Genomic DNA, 16,812 nt, shown 5'->3' with positions numbered 1-16,812 from the left:
ATGTGTTTTCTATATTAGTAGTAGTTTAATAAAGTTTTTTTCCTTTGTTATTAAGCTTGAGCCTGCTCTGCTCTGTTCCTGATAACATCTCACAGCATTTATTTAAAGAAAGTGCATTTTCATAGGGACGCTGGCATTGCGCCAGTGTCCAACCATGACAGTACATTAAAAGAAGCTTCTGCAGTGGTGTTTAATCCATGGCTCTTGACATGTCTCATGACAACAAGGTTTGCAGAGCCTTTTCTTCATATTTTATTGCCTGTTTGGGTAAAAGGAGGGTCCATACCTGCATAACTGCTTTTTCCTCCATTCAGACTTGCATCCCCATGTTCCCAGCGGACACTTTCTATTTACAATGGTCCAGACTCTCTGCATCTCTACACGCTGCTGGCAGCTTGCCAGCTGCCTCTCCACTGGGCTCTGTCTCTCCTCTCTCCTGGCAGCAGGTACACATAACATCCCTGGAATACCTAGGGAAGGCATCTCTTGATTGTTTAACAGAAATGTATTTAAAATGTTTGACAATTGCATTTTCTTTAACTTGTCTTTAGAAGAGGTACACATATGTGATTCTTCATTTCCTCCCCAGGATTTTGAATTTTTGCTCTTGGAAGTCAATTTCTTTGCCTTAACAACATCCATATCCTTGAAAAATTATTTCTGATTTTTCTATTTGCCCAGGTGTCTATGCTAAAGACTGAAATAGTCTAGCTTTTCTTAAAGCACTTGGATGCAGTCTTTTAAGCTGAATTCAATTGCAGCAAATTAACCACAAATAATTTTTATATAAATAAAATTGACATTTAAATTATTTATCCTTCAGGATCAATGCTGCAAGGAGAACTTTGAGGACTGCATAAAGACAATGGAGAAAAGGCAATACTATTTGTTAATGAGAGTGTTGGCGTTGGGTTTTTTGTTATTTGTTGGTAGACTTGGGGTAAGAGCATTTAAGTCACTTCCCTTGTTGAGCGAGGGAAGGTTTAGATTGGGTATCAGGAAAAGGTTTTTGACCCACAGGGTGGTTGGGCACTGGAACATACTCCCCAGGGAAGTGCTCACAGCACCAAGCCTGACAAAGTTCAAGGAGTGTTTAGACAATGCTCTCAGGCCCATGGTGGAATTCTTGGGGTGTCCTGCGAGGGCCCAGAAGTTGGACTCCATGATCATGATGGGTCCCTTACAACTTAGTATATTCTACGAGTGTATGATTCTAGGAAAAATCTGAATGGGATTGGGTGAAATAGTTAATTTTCTGAAATACACCGATTAGGCTGAATTCTAAAGCAAACACTTACAATAGTGGCAAAGTGAGTGCATTCTCAGCAAATATTTTTATAGTGGTTTTGTTTCTTTTTCATTTGTAGCATTGTAAATGAAGAGTTTCGGTAAATCTATCTTATACTTCTCTTTACTGGATAAAATGTGGACTCCAACAAGTTTATATAAATAGGAGTCAGTGCTGTTAACATACTTCCGTGTTTTTAAAAAGTAAACATATAAATAAATAGATCTAAAAAAATGGTAGCAAGGAGAATCGTTAATTATGTGATGTCAGTGCCTATGTTCTGATGTAGTGTATGCCCCATCATGTTCTGTACATCTTCAGTCAAGCAAGGATATAAACTTTTACACCATAGTTCTCAAATGTAATGCAGTACAGTTACACTACATATCCAAGAAATAATATTTGTTTAAGAACCCTAATATCTTAAAACATAGCAAATGATGTCATAAACATACAAGGCTACTTATAAAACAGAGAGCTTTAGGTGTTACAGTATGAGCAGATTTCTATTATTGCTGCACAAAGCAATCTGCACCTCAAGAAGGAGACATCCTAACATCCATGCTGCTTGATGTTTCACACATCAGCCTAACACCATGTTTAAAATTTATTTGGTAAGTGGTCCACTGTGAAATTGCCTGGATTTGTGTTCTTATATCACAATGGGACCCAAACCTCCCTTTCCCAAAATAAATTCTGCAAGATCTCCTGAGTAAGGCATCAAGACAGTAATAATAAAGTCAAACTAACCACAGGAGATTTGTGTTTGACTACCTGGTAAAATAGAGAGCTGACTGTAACAATATTTTCAATTTATCTTTGAAAATAGCACTTGAAAAATATTTCCTCCAGTTTTTTTCCATTTCTCAATCCACGAAGCAGAAAAAAAAAAAAAGGGAGAGAGGGAAAAATTCCAAACAAAAACATGTTACAGGAATTGAAAGTATAAAATAGTCTTATTCCACAAATCTAGAAACTTGTACAGAATTCAGGGCTATTAGCCTTTTGTTACTGTAGCATCATGCCAATACATATGTGAAAGATTTGGTTTTTCTAATATGCCCTGCATTACATATGAGAATGATAATAACTCTAGCAGCTGATTTTTAAAGAAAAGGAATTCCCAGGGGTATGATTCACCTTGCAGCTCTGGATATGCAAACAACTCATTCATTATGTAGAAGTGCTTCCTTCCATTTTAGGTATTTTTTTAATTGTTAATAGTCTATCAGAACTTTCATTCTAAATGCTGATTAACAGTGGTAGGCAGCAGAAAATCCTACAAAATATTTTTGAAGTCAAGTAAAAAACAAGAAAGAATAATTTTTAGAAGTTTAAAAGGATACATGTGCAATAAGGCAGGCAGTGTATGTGGGTAAATGGTTTCAGAAAAAAAAAAAAGCTGTGTACTGGATGTCAGTGTAGCATTGCTATTTTGGAATGCATAAAGGTGAAATACACTTGATCTGCACATATTATAAGTCTGTAGCTTATGCCAAGGTCTATGGTGACACAGCCAGAGTAGCTATCTATTGCATTTTTTTGTCACTGAGAAAGCTATAAAAAATTCAAATCTTGATTTTCTTCTTCCTTTCTTTAACATGGGTCAGCAGTACCACCACTGATGTCAATGGTATTGTGCCAGTTAAAACCAGGGTGAGAGAGAGGTGAATGAACATTGTAATTTATTGTTTCATGCCAAGCTATTATTTTTCTTTTTAGGGCTTGGTCCTACAGTTCTCCAGCACAGCAACCAAAATCAGTGATACTGTACCTGTGTAAAGGTTACTCACAATGGGAAATGAAAAACAGTTTTTCTTTTTAAAACAGCATGCAAAACCCTGCAAGCCTGTTTGTTTCCTTTTTCTCCCAATAACTTTTTCCAATACCAGAAGTACAGGTTTTGTTCCATGCTGTTGTCAAACTGGAGTATGCCATCACAAGCACTGGAGGAGCAAAAACTGTGGAAGTGGGATCTTCTACATTCAGATTTCCTTCTTGATTTTGTCTGCACAATTAAAAATCTATAAAACTCCTGAATTAGAATTCATGCATTGTTGGCCCCCTTGCTGGTCAGTTAAGGATGAATTAAGTTCAAAGTTCAGTCTCCAATCACTGCTATTGAAGACAGGCTTCCACTAATTATTTATTTCCCCTAGGGGAAAAAGGAAAAAAAAAAAAAAAAAAGAAGAAACAGCAGGATCTATGAGGCTTTATTTCTGATTACCCTGAAAAAAACAGGTGAGATTGATTCATTCAATATTATGGTTTTATTTTGAAGGTAAAATGGAAACTGCTGTATATTTGCAAGGACTGGTGATGGGTATTTTGGAGGTGCTTAGGAGTGTATTAAGATGGGTTGCTCAGCCAAGCCAAAGCATGCGTAGGAAGAACATGTTTGTCATGTTTATCTCTAAGCATTCAGCGTGGATGATTGGGTTTCTGACTTTTATCACATCTTTGCTTGGAGATATTTAAGCATTTCCAACCATACACTTCATCCCGTCTCATTATAGACAATTACATTGTGCTCATTGGCCCTCAAGGTTTTTTCCCCAGAAAATGTCTCGGGCATTATCTCCTTTATGTCCTATGGTGCCAACTGTTCATTAACAACTGTCAAAATTTTTAAAAAATTTAAAAGTCCTTTCTCCATGTAAAATCCCTGCACTGCCTCTGGAAATTTCATCTAAGCAGCAGTGGTAACAGTTACAGGTTACAATCAATTTCATCAGGATATTAACAAATTTTTGAAAAAAGCAAGGGAGGGCTTAACACAGAGTGAGGTACTACATCCTCACAACATAATAATAATATATTTACTATTACAGATGTTCCTCACAACATTTTTTTAATGTTCTATTAAGTATATCCTTTAAAATGATCAGCCCTAAAATCCCCATAATGTGTTAAAGATCACTTATTATTTATGATAGCTGTAAACATTTAATGACTGAAGATTAAATGCACAGTGAACTTATTAATAACTGAAAGATTTAATTAATTCAACTTGACAGGTGATGTAAACTCAAAATTAGTTTTAATAATTCTGTATAAAGTTAATACTTTTTAGAACCTAATAATGAGAACACTTTTCTCTATTTTGACATCTTAAGTTTTAGCCCACTTTCTTGTTTCTTTTTCAGAATACCAGGCACTGATGTAAAGGAAAAATGAAAACAAAACTTGAAAACAGGTCAAATAATGAAGCATGAATCTGACAGGCTCCCTGCTAGGAATCCAAAAATATTCTTTTGATGCCATACAAGAAATGGTAGAAATATTTGAAGACATACCTCAAATGAGGAAACTAGTGACTAAACCAAACATCTTTGTTTTTTCTTCATTCCTTTTTTGTTTCTTTAGTTTTCATTTGCACTAGATTTATGGGAATAGTTGACACAAACAATGAAAATGCTTTCTTTGCTCAGCATCTTGTCATTGCAGATCACAACGCAGTGGAAAACACACCAACTGGACATTATATGCCTCACATTACTCCAGGTTGCCTTCAGTCAATCTAAGGCATAATTTTTGTAATGTGGTATTGTTAAAATCCATCTGTTCAGGTTTAGAGGTTCTACCTGTAGTCCAGACCCATGGACAGCTCATTAGCATTTGTGAAGAACATGCATTGCTGTATTTGATATAGTTTAATAGATAGATTGCCAATTATGCTTTCCATTTAATATGATTTTTGACCTCAATTTTATTGTGTATCACACCTCTGTTTCATTAATTTTTCTTTTCCACATGGCCATCTTTGGTACCCACATATATATTATATTTGCCTGGGACACTGACTCCTTCAAGGACCAGCATACATACAAGTTTCTGGATCAGAACCCTTTGTAACAAGCAAGCTTGAAATGGGGTTATTTTATCCTCCATGTTGGGTCATTTTAAGACACTCACAAAAACTGAATACTAAGCAAAGAATAAGGAGAAGGACACTAATTATCTTCAGTAATTTAAATACATAAATTAGCTTTGACTCTCTATGCCATGCAGAATCCTCAATTGCCTTCTCGCCTTTCCTTAATTTATGAAAAAATAGCCATCCACCAATCTTCCTCCTTTAAATTACGTTTTAGATAGCACAAAAATCACACTAGCATTATAAGTAACACATTTAGTGTGTAGTTATTCCTTTCCCAGATTGCATCCCAGCATAAGCAGAGATGAGGCCAGAGATTTCCAGTATGCAAAAAGGAAGGGTGCACAGTGCATACCAACAGAAGTGTTTCTTATTTACATGTTGCTCCTATTTATGCAAGTTAAAAGTACACACAGGTGATGCCACCTTCCCCATGAATCCCAGGCACTAGTCAAGGCTACAAACAGTGGGCACAATCGAGCTTATATTTCTCATAAACAGTGAGAAGTGCTAATAGCTGAGGGAAAGGGAGAGACATTAGTGCAATTCTCTTTGGAAAGATAGCCAACATTTTCAAAAAACAAATACTGCAGATTAGTACAGGTTCTTTAGTGGCTTTCAGGTTTATAGGAACATTTGCCAGCAATGAAAATATTGCAGAGCTAATCAAACCACACTGCCATATATACATCCATGCTAGGAGCCCACTGTTTAAAATAACCCTAATGTATTATTCATTAAGAGTTCATGTTTAACGCAAATTAGAGAAGCATGTTCCGAACCTGGCCATCAGGGATTAATAACAACAATAATAATGATAAAAAAATACATAAATATAGCTTCTCCTTGATCAAACTAATAAGCTTTCAGTCATCCCCAGAATCCATATAATTAACTGAAATTCTTTTTCATTAGATATATCAAAGAATTGCAAACCTTATCCAGTTAGCTTTGTAGGGCTCTCAGAATTTCTGGAAGAAATAGCTGACTGTGCACAACCAAAAAAACTGAACTGAAAAGCTGATTAAGGGCATTTATTTAATGCAAAGCCACTTACATTCATATGATGTCTGCGTTTATGCAAATTAAAGCAAAGGAAACCCTAGAGGATTGCTTGCCAAGGTCCACAAATTCTATGTACAGAAGAAAAATAGAGAACAGTGACAAATAAATCTTGAAATTACAGCTAGAAAGTAGAATGAAGAGTACAGTAAAATAATACAAGTAATAACAATGAATTACAGATTTCAAAAGTTTTATACAAGCATGTAATTTTTAAGCCTGTTTTTATACAATATACAAATCTGTAATTATCACCATCCTACAAGATAGGGTCAATGATGTTTGTCAACTGTATTTATTCTGTAGCTGTGTAAGCATATCGAGTAGGTGAAAAATAATTACAATAAAACTTACAGTGTAATACATTTGCCATGGTGTGCTTGGTGTTATGCACCTGACAGGTGCGCAACACCTCCCTGGGGCCCTGAAGCTCCTATGCAGTCACCGGTGGATCAACATAGAAAAAGCAAGATAGGCCTTGCTTGTAAATCCGAGGATCGTTTTTTAAACTATAAGGGTGAAAACAAATGCATCCATAACTCGAATATAGAATAGAGGCAAGGACCATGAACAAAAGCAGGGTAGTGGGTTTTAAAGGACAGGACCAGGATGGAGTTTAGGGCTGGGAACCAATAACAAAGGGACTGGGGAGGAACACAAGGCAAGGATTACAATGTTTAAACTAATAGGAGTTACGGGGAACAGTTTAAACAAACCAATGAGGCATTGAAGGATACAAAAATGACAGGAAAATCTCTGGAAAAAGGGGTAGGTATGAGGGAGGGGATTAAAACAATGCCTCAGAGCTGGAGGGGAGGTACAAAATAAACTATTAAAAATAAACTAAAAAAAAAAAACACTGCAACATCTCCCCTTTTCTTGTTTTGGAAAGAGAGGAGGAAAGTTTTGGTTAACAGACAAAATCCTAGAAATTTTGAAAATAGAGATTAAAGGATAATTGCTAAAGAAACAATGACAACTCATGAAGAGATTCTCGGATATATATAAAACTCTAAAGTTGAATGTCTTAAGAAAGATTTCCAGGAATGTAACTATAAACAAAAGAATGTTATTAACTTGATAACAACAATTATAAAGTTCATAATTTCAATTAAACTTGTGCTAGCAGTTCATTTCAAAAAGTTGTGTGATGAAAGGGTCTTTGTGTCTCTGTACTGTTCAGGCTACACTGCCATATTCACAGGCACAATCCCACTAATGTCTGCCACAGGAACTTTGACCTGCTCTGTCTCTGACCTGGGCTGGTTCACCCTCCTTTAGTCAACCTGGTGTCCCTCAGCTCCCCGTATGTCATTATATTGACGGCGGCCCTTGCTTGGAAGCCTGCTCAGCACAGAGCACAGCATCCCAGATCTCCTGGGCTCAAGCGATCCATTGGGCTCAGCCTCCCTGGCAGCTGGGACTACAGGCGTGCACCACCACACCCGGTGCCACTGTGCCTTGAGTTGTTTTTCCTTTCCTTTTACTGCCTTTTTCTCTGCAATACAGAACTCACATCACAGATTAGATTGCATCAACATTCACATGGGATATTCTATGAAACAGGGTGCGCACAAGAGATTAAACTTAGTATTTGCAAGGGAGCCAAGGCAGAGACAGGGAAATAAAGTTTAACATACTAATTAACATAACTTTTAACTAAAACAGTCTCCCCCACTTCTTTGTTCACCACCCGATACCTTTTATTCTTAGTAAACCACTCATTTTCCTTTTTATTCTTTCCCACTGTCTCCTCTCTTTTTTCCTTCTTTCTCCTCCTCTCTTCTTGATTGTCCTTTTAGGCATTCTACACCCCACCCTTCATCATTCTACACACCACCACTCTAACACATACCTTCTTACACTTGCTTTTTTGTTCTCAGTAAGATTTCTATAGTCTTTCTATAAATTAAAATTATATTTTAAAATATTAAATACTAATTAAAATGCATTATGGTTAAACACACAAAAGAGAACACTCTTCATTATAAAAACTGTGAATATTCTCCCTCTGCTGGGCCCTTAGCAAAAGAGGTAATAGACAGAGTATAAAGAGTGTATTAAATCAATTTAAAATATCAAAGTTAGGACTACCTATATCTCATTAAAATAATGATTTTGAAATAGAACTATTTACACAATTTAAATAAAATTATTAAACCTAATGAACCCACACAAAGTAACACTGAGCTCAGGACAAACCAATACCTAACAGTTTTAAAGTAACTGGGATAATAAAAACAATTAAACAAACATGTTTTTGATATAAAATCCATGTAAACTTAAGATGGTTTAAACAATAAAGAAATGAACTTGGAGAAAGGTGTGGAGTATCCCAGACAACTTGAACAGACACTACTAATTATTATTTTTAATGATGATGATGATTATTTTCCTTCTTTTGCCATTGGCCCTTAAAAACTTTGGATGAAACACAGTTATTCTAAAAATCTCCATTGTTTTAATTGGGAGTCAGAGTGGTCTTGTGCAAGTCCATACAGCAAATGCTGCACTTCCTAAACTAGCAAAAACTAGCATTGTCTCTGTCCAAGGAGGGCTTTATCATTCTAGTGGAGTTGGCAACCGAGAGATCTGTTTCCAGAGAAGCACTGATATCGTGTGTCGAGTGATGGTAAAAAGCTATCTGGGTTCCCAGTGGGGAAAGGGATGAGGACTGGGGAGGGGGTACAGGTGCTGCCATTGTGGAGGGAGTACACAAAATGGCAGTTTCCAGTAGGGAATCTCCATTTCTGCCCTTCCCAGAAGGGGCGTGACCCATGATAGGATGGTTATCATCCCTAGGGGTAGAGCCTTCAGGGGAAAGGGCTGGACCCAGCATGGGATTAAGGACAGGAAAAGAAGCAGAAGCACGGGAAAACTGGTGCCAAGTGGCGTGGCCATTGCCATCTTTAAGAGGGGAGACTGGGATGATGCGGCCAACACTATCCTGGGCTGGGGACTGGGAAGAGGGTGGGAGAGTCTGAGGGAAAGAGGGTAAGGGAGGCTTCACAGAAGCTGAAAAAGGATATATGGGAGAGGAAACCGACGATTGAGAACTTCGATGCTGTTCGAATTGGTATGTGGTTTCTCAAAGAACATTATAAGTAGGCATTAATTGGGGTGCCCTAATCTTTAAAGGCACACCCACCATATCCCAAAAGTAGGCAATACAAATAATACCTGTATCTACTCCAAAGATGGAACCAGACCTAAAAAACCCACTTCAAAAAGTGTAATAGAGTCAAAACAGTCATCCCTCTGACTACAGGGACAATGAAACTCTTACATTTAATTTCCCACATAGTTATTGACATGATAGATGGAAATCTGATGCACAGATGTCACTGGACAGAGTCCAGTCTTCTATTGGATCTCTATTTCCTGAATGACACAAACAAATTTCTGTTTCAGATTTAAATGCTGACCTTAAAATATGAGTTGAAAGAGAGAAATATTGCAAGTCTCTATTAATATTAACAGTTCTGGGGAATTGAAAATCCATCCATCCACAATTACTTCCTAAAGCAGCAGAAGAAACTGTCAGGAAATAACTGATATTTGAATATATATCATCTTCACTAAGCATACACATGCCAATGATGAATCAACCAAGAAGTCCTGGCTCTTACTCTAAGGTTCTGAAAGAATTTACAAAGTATAGTTTATTCACAGGGACACATCAAAGGAAATTCCAACTTTTTCACTAAAGTCTCTTTGATAACTAACCGAAGTGTTATAAAATGAAAATCTTTTTGGAAAGAAGAGGAAGAGAAAAAGGTGAAAGCTAAGAAATCTGAGATAACTGCAAGTTAACTGAACTTATTGGGAAATTTTAACGGAATGATGGATGGATAAACCTGTAAGGATAGCTTCTCTTGGATGCAAACATAACTCTTCACTCACTTAGGCTTTCGTTAGCAAGACAATGGGGAAAATCTAGGATGCCACATATTTCCTGATGAATGTAAGCATAAGTCAACAGAAAATGTTTGAACCTCTTCAATAAAGGGTACTAAAGGGTAATAAAACTAAAGGCAGATAATTAGCAACAGTAAAAAACATACAGTTCCATTAAAGTCACGTTTACCACGTAAATTCACACAGCTAAATATCTGTCTACCAGCATTCTGAATACTGCTAAAAAAGTTTGTTGTACCACAATATATAAAAGTGGGTAGTTCCCCAATAGGAAAGAAAAGAACCTTTTCTTCTACCACAGGAGAACAGATAGCAGGCTCTGTTAAAGAATCTTTCCTCTCTGCCTATCTAGGAACTACTCTGTTCTTCTCATTTGCACCACCACAGACTCTCACTGCTGGGACCCCAGGTGGCCCCAGTGACCCGATGGGTCCCCTCTTGACTCCCCACACATCCCATTCACACAGTCAGACAAAGTTTCTTCATTGGTTCAGTCTCAGGTTTCCCACAGCAGAATCTCAAATGTCCACATTCTTAAAGCAATTTATTCACAGCACAGTAACAGAGAAGCAGCTGGAGTGGCTGTCTCAAAGGAGATGCCCCCAGCCAAGGAATCTCTGGGCTTTTATACCCTCACAGTCCATAATGGACTGCATGTGGTAGTCTGGAGTCTTTCTGGTGAGTCACCCTCTCCTGATCCCATAGTTCATACCAGAAGTCCCATTCCTTTGCTGTGCAAATGTGCAGTGCCAGGTCGCAGCCTTTGCCTCAGGTTTCCAACATTTCCCCCATACAGAGTTCAACTTGTACCTGCACACTCAGCTATCTGCACTAAATGTATTCTTCAACAAGTCAGTGTTTGAAATAATTGCAAATCATTGCCATGCCATCCCTGCATAGCATTCATGAAGATCAAGGAAATCTCTTTAACCAGGCAAATGCCAATAGTGAGAGTTTTGACTGCCTAAGGATTTCATCAGGGCTTTGGAATTATCTTGGAGTGGTTTTCTATTCCCATGATTGGCTGCTCTAGGACCAGAAATGGTTGCTGTAGCTTTAAAGTGGGTCCAGGATACGGGGAAGCCTTTGGAGCTCTTTTGTGGGCTTTTTCAAAGCCTCACTCCCCATCCGTCATGCCATGTGGACTGGGCAGACTGCAGCAGCAATCTGTCAGCAGCCTTGTTTTTCTCTTGAACTACTCAGTTTGGTTCTGGTCCAAGAGTAGAGAGGACAATCAACAGGAAAAGAATTCACTGGGGACTGGCAGGGAGCTGAGGGGCCGCTCTGTCCCAGACCCAGAATTCAGGAAAGCCAAACCAACAAGAGAAAGGACACCAAATCCACCAGCTTCATCTGCTGTGAAGAGGAGACCAGCACAAGAGATTCAATAAGTTCCCATCTGTTTTTCCCAAGCTGCTGCATGTACCCTTTGTTTTTTTGTTCCCTGAGACAAAGGCCGGGGCCTTTTTTCCCCTCCCCCATTACATTGCAGTTGTCATGGGGGTTTTTTTGTTTGGTTTTTTTTTTGTGGGTTTTTTTTTGTTTGTTTGTTTAGTTGGGTGTTTTTTTTTTTTTTGGTGGGTTTGTTTTTTTTTTTTGTTTGTTTTGGTTTTTGTGGCAAGCACATTTCTCTCTCTCTCAGGATTTTTTATTGAGGTACACAGAGAGAAATGAAAGAGAAAACAATTTCTATTTCTGCTCCTTGTTTTTCTCTTGTGGAATGTGTTTGGAGAATTGTTTACCCAGAGTGAGCATTTGGTTGGACCATGGTGGATTGTTTGGGCCTGAGAGCCAATCTGGGCTCTGGAGAACAGGGTCACGAGTTGTGAGTTAGTTAGATATGATAGTTAGAGAAAGTAGCATGTAGTATTTAGTATCCTCTTTTATATAGCATATTAATGTATTATAACATAATTATAATAAAGCAATCATTCAGCTTTCTGAAATGGAGTTAGACATCATCATTCTTCCCATTGGGTTTGCTGACATCTACAACAGTTTTTTTTTTTTTTTAGTTTTTTTTTAGGTTTTTTTTTTTGGTTTTTTTTTTTTTTTTTTTTTTTGGTTTTTTTTTTGGTTTTTTTTCCCTTTTCTCTTTGCCTGGCATTTTCTTTTCCCAGTGAGGGGGGTGGGAGTGTTGGTCAGAAAATTCAGTATCTAGCACTTAATAATTTTTCTTCTTTGTGCCATGTGGGCACTCTGTTTGTCAATAAATGGTTGGGGTTTTTTCACTTTCATCCACTAATATTCTTTTTTTATTATTGGCAGAAAGAGATTTTTGGAACCATTTCTTTAGAAGAAACACTCATTTCCAGAGTGTTTTTCTCCTAAACTTGTCTCTAAACCAAGACAAGAACTCAGACAACTAAAATTGGAATTGATAGTAATAATTTTCAAAATATTAATGTTTTTCTCCACGTCCAGTACAGACAAGAATCTTATGAACATTATCATCATTATCACCATCATCAAAAAATAATCAAGATGAAGATGATAATAATAAGTTCTTCCCAAGCTGAAAGAGAGGAAAAGGTTAAGTTGGTTGTAGTAGCTACTTCTCTACAACTAAATTGTGTTTTCCCCTCCCAGTACTTACATGAAAAATTAAAAGTACAAGGAAAAAGAAGTCAGGGAGATAGATTAAAAAGTATCAGAGTGTCCAAATGCTTTGATTTGCTCAGCCATCTCAGAATCTTAAGATTTACATCATGATGCTGACCTAAGTGGCAAAGCATTTTTTCCATAGTAGAAGAAAGAAGCTAGCGCTTTCTGGATGGGTCGTGTCTTTTTCATGCTCACAGCGAGTAATGTAGGTCTCCTCATATGAACCGGATGACCAAAGGTTGAGTCTTCTTCAACTGATTTGAAGCCAAGCATCTTTCATGTAATCACTGTGCCACTGCTAGTAGTTGAACAAGTTCTACCTTGTTTAACCATTTTCCTTTGTGAAATAGGCTAGGTATAAAACAATAACTCTGTTTAAAAACCCTACTTATACTGACATCAATTCAAATTCAACTTCGGAAGGCATTTCACAAACTATAATGTAGTACTGGAGCAGCTGAGCTCCCAATTCAAAATGATAATTGTATTGGTTTAGCATGGCCTGGTTTTTGGCCATAGGGGAGACACAAAGAAGGTGCTGGAAGCTTTCCACTGTGTCCAGTAGAGCCAATGGCTGATGGCTCTGAAGATGGACATGCTGTGGCCAAAACTGGGTCAATGAGAGAGGTTCGTAACGCCTCTGTGATTACATATTTAAGAAGAAAATCAAAACAAAGTCAGGGGATTTTTGCTTCTAGTTAGAAAAAAGGAGGAGGTGAGAACATGTGAGGGCAAACAGCATGGAGGCACCAAGGTCAGTGGAGAAGGAGAAGGGAGGAGGTGCTCCAGGCACCAGAGCCGAGATTCCTCTGCAGGCTGTGGTGAAGACCATGCTGAAGAGGTTGTGCCCCTGCAGCCCATGGGTCCACGGGGAATGCAAAGATCCACCTGCAGCCTATGGGGAGATGCACATGCCTGAGCAGGTGGATACCTGAATGAGGCTGTGATCCAGTGGAAGACCTGGAGGAGAAAAGGGGTCCCTGCCTCCAGGCTGGAGCATCCTGTCCTTGGAGGATTGCACTCCATGGAAAGAGAGAGACCCATGTCGTAGCAGTTATGGGAGGACTGTCTGCCCGTGGGGAGAATTCATGCTGCAGCAGGTGCAGTATGGCTGCTATTTGTGAGAGTGGACCCATGCTGGAGAAGTTCACGGAGAGCTGTCTCCCATGGGAGGAACCCCATGGCCTCACAGGGGAAGGACTCCTCTCCCAAAGTAGTAGAAGAAAATCTTGGTGATGAACTGACCAAAACCTCCACGCCCTGTCTCCCTGCGCTGTCAGTGGGAAGAGGAGAGGGGCTGTGGGGCAACCGTGTTTTAAGGGCTTCTTTTACTTCTCATTATCCTCCTCTGATTCTTTTAGTAATAAATTCACTTTGCAACTTAAGTTGAGCCTTCTTTGTCCTTGAAATACTTCTCCCAGTCCTTATCTAACTCATGAAGCCTTCATTTTTTTTTTCCCCTTTTTCCCTCCTCTGCTCAGCTGTAGCAGGAGAGGGTAATTGAACAACTCTTGTGGGTGCCTGGCATTGGACCAGTGTCAAACCATGACAATAATGTCTGGTTTGAACTGTGTCAAAAACATGGTATCAGATCAGAATTGATGGGGTATTTACTTTCTTGAATATAATTCAGACAACCATAGAGCTTGATTTAAGATGCAGGAAAGGCATGCATGTGTGTATGTCCTATAAAACAGTTACTGTCACTTCTGCTGATACTGAAATTTTAGTAATTATGGGAAGTCAACCTACAAGTAAACCAGGAGAAAAACTCAGAATCTAAGAATGGTACATGTCAGTCATGGGGAATTGCCATGAAGGAAATGGTTGTATGGCAGCGCTTGAACCATAGGCAAAATTAACCAAGGACTTCACAAAACACATCTCTGATACGTTCAGGATTAGCATTTTACTCTTCTCATTAACTTTCCTTCCATGCTAGTAATGTTTTTACTAAATTGTACTAAGTGGGATTGGGAACAGCATCATCCTGAAAGACATTTCTGTGTGAGGTTTTACAACAGTAAGAGCTTACCCAGCCTCTGGAAGCTTCGATGCATCTTGTTCTTCTACAAGGAGAATATTTCTGCTCTGTTCCATTGTCCTGCACCCCAATACAGGATATCACAACTTTTCAGCATTCAGGTCTACTCCAGATCCAACAGCCTCCTGCCCTTGCATTCAAGTTAATGGTGAGGAAGCATGCCACCACCAGCACAATATGCCAACAATAGAAATAATTGTATGGAGATTGAAATGCCACCCACTGAAGAGTCTTCTCAGAAAGGAGAGGACCAAAAGAATCAAAATCCTTGCAATTACAGAAAAAGTTTCATATATTCAGTTTTTCGTTTCATTATTGACTGTATCTTGGCAGGCTGGAGATGCAAAAGGTAGATGTGATGAGAATGATTTTATGACCTGCTTCTGATGAGACTGAGCTCCTTTGTAAGATGCTAAGTACTTAAACCATGTTTTACACACAAGTTAGTGAATACTAGCAAAAAAAAGTGCTTTTAAAGGAAAGTGTCTTACTAAGGCTGTTTACCTCTACTGTATCACATATGTATTTTATGACAAAAGAATGTTTAAATTAAATTATTTTTCTCAGCAATCATGTTTAAATTAATACAACTGCTCTCCACATCAGGGACATGACCTAATGACACTGTGCTATCTGTGAGTTTTTGGTGCCCCAGTAGTTCACAAATTCCTATTTATAATTTCTTGATGAGCATTTTCTTCACTGACTAATCTTTAGTGTACAAGCAGTTTAACATTTGTCCCTGCCTCTCAGTGGTTTGTTTCAGCTCAGCTCACCATCATGAATTACCATGACAGGTATCTCATGGCCATTCTGGATTAGCTGATTTGATCACCATTAAAACCTCAATTTGTCAAGTGATTTGGCCAACCATTTGCAGTTCACTGTGTCAACAGGATCCAGTTGGACCCATAATCCTACACATCCAAATGTCTTTGGGGACTGGAGTTGTGTTTGTATTAAGATATGCAGTTTCCAATTGTGGAAAGCACAGCCACAGCCTTAGCTATTTCTGCTGGCTCCAGCAAAGCCCATCTGGCTTGCACCCATTGAGAAATAGGCTTGAGAGCCTCTCAGTGTTTTGATGGGCACTGAGAAATTATTATTCAAGCAGTGTCTTTCAAGAATTCTTCTAAATGGAAACAAAGGGCCATCACCCACAACATCTTCATTAGAATTCCACTATATTAAATGTACAGATCAGAGCCCAATGAACCAAAACAGGTTTTCTCCTTTTTTAGTTTTTTTTTTTGTTTTTGTTTTTGTTTTTTTTAAGGTTTAGAATTATTAAATGCACAGGAACTTTCTCCACTTGCTCCTCAGGTGGGAAAAAATTTTTCAAAGGCCACCACCAAAAAGAACCACAAACCAAAAACACCCACCAAAAAAAAAAAAAAAAAAAAAAAAAAAAACAACCAAACCAACAAAACAAAACAAAAACACCTAAACCAAAACCAGAAAAACAGAAAAACACCCAAAACCAAAACAAACTTAAAACCCACATTCCCCCTACAAATACCACAAGCTAACTTAGCTCTCTGTCTTTTCAAGAAGTTCAATCACAAAAAGATCTTATCAAAATCTGATGTAGTGCAAGATTTATTAAAAAGAGAGTCTGAGTTTGTGAACAGAAAAATATCTGAATATTTGGTTAGTAACAAACCATGCAATCTGCTAGCTTCATTGACATTGTCTCTGGAAGAAAAGGTTCTCTTCTGCAATGATTAGAAGTATGAAAGGTATGCTTTAGCAGCTGGTAAAATAGTTTTTATGGACATTTGTGTGTTTTTATGAAAGAACTAATGGTATCACAGAATCAAAACAAAACCCTGCACTAGAATTTTGCAGAGGAATATAAAGAAGTGCTTTCTTTTAGGTATTTCCAGGTGTTTGTTAGCAATATTTTGGAATCAGTTTTCAAAACAGTAAATCAATAGTAAAGTGCAGGAGTATATACAGAAAACATAGTTGTTTAAGTCATCACTTGTCTTGCACTCTGGGGAGCTCAGAAGTCGTGGT

Source organism: Vidua macroura, chromosome Z (genome assembly GCF_024509145.1).
Source record: "Vidua macroura isolate BioBank_ID:100142 chromosome Z, ASM2450914v1, whole genome shotgun sequence".
Lineage (NCBI taxonomy): Eukaryota > Metazoa > Chordata > Aves > Passeriformes > Viduidae > Vidua > Vidua macroura.
Note: the sequence above shows the minus strand (reverse complement) of the source record.